General features: G+C 46.8%; 1 protein-coding gene across 1 annotated transcript in view; it reads right to left on the reverse strand.

Annotated features, from left to right (window-relative positions):
* The window catches only part of LOC106518941 (solute carrier family 35 member E2), a 16,357-nt gene that overhangs the window by 11,125 nt on the left and 4,140 nt on the right, over positions 1-1,092 (reverse strand). The gene's annotated exons all lie outside the window — the stretch shown is intronic.

The following is a 1,092-nucleotide window of genomic DNA, read 5'->3' on the forward strand; positions in this document are numbered from 1 at the left end:
GAGCAAAGGCCCCCTCCGAGTCAGCAGGACGGTTCAACGGCTCAGAAGAAGAAGTCAAAGTCCTGCTAACAGCAGGACTGTCTTCACAGGGACTTCAAAAACAGAGAGACAATGTTCAGCTGCAGTTGAAAAGACATTTAAATGTTTGTGTTTCGGAAAACGGCCCCAAGAGGCGTCACGTTTCAAATGCTCAGTCTCCTCTGTTAATGTCCCGAAAAATAAACAAAAAACATGTAGCCCCCTCCCTGGGTGCAAATTGTGTTTTAAAATGCAAAACTTTAATAAACAGTTCTGCAAATGTTTTCAATGTGTCATTAAAGAATTATCTTTGTGCACAAACGAACACAATAAGCTGCGGGCGACAGTCAATGTTGTCCCTTTTCTATCCAGTGGAGGGCAGCAGCGACACGTCTCCAAAAGTAAGGGGATGTCAGTCACTTAGCAATGCGACTCCCTCTCTGGCACACCCTCTCCATGGGTACAAAGAACTGTTGCTATGGGTTACAGGTTGCAGTTCCGCGTCAGGCCGCCTCGCTTTCGGGCCATTGTAAACACAGTGGTGACAAACGAGGCAGCCGCCATTTTAAGAGAGGAAATTTGCCCGTTGCTAACAAAGAGAGCTATTCGAGTGGTTCCAGCTGCAGAAACACGAAAAAGGTCTGTACAGCCGTTATTTTCTTGTTCCTAAGAAAGGGGGCGGCCTGCGGCCTATTTTGGATCTGAGAGTGTTAAACCGGTACCTTCAAACATACAGGTTCAAAATGTTAACGCTCAAACAGCTAATTCACTCGATCAGCCCAGGCGATTGGTTTGCGACCATCGATTTAACAGACGCCTATTTTCACATAGCGATTGGCCCGGAGCACAGAAAATATCTCAGGTTCACCTTCGAGGGTGTAGCCTACGAGTATCTGGTGCTACCGTTCGGTTTATCGCTAGATCCTCGCACGTTTTCAAGGTGCGTAGAAGCTGTGTTGACTCCTCTCAGGGAAAGGTCTGTTAGCATATTTAGATGACTGGGCTCTGATCGCAAGCTCCAAAGAGCAAACATTAGATCAGCTGTCTCAGGTTCTGTCACACATTCAGGCTTTA

This window comes from Austrofundulus limnaeus, unplaced genomic scaffold, assembly GCF_001266775.1.
Source record: "Austrofundulus limnaeus strain Quisiro unplaced genomic scaffold, Austrofundulus_limnaeus-1.0 Scaffold68, whole genome shotgun sequence".
NCBI classification, from domain to species: Eukaryota; Metazoa; Chordata; class Actinopteri; order Cyprinodontiformes; family Rivulidae; genus Austrofundulus; species Austrofundulus limnaeus.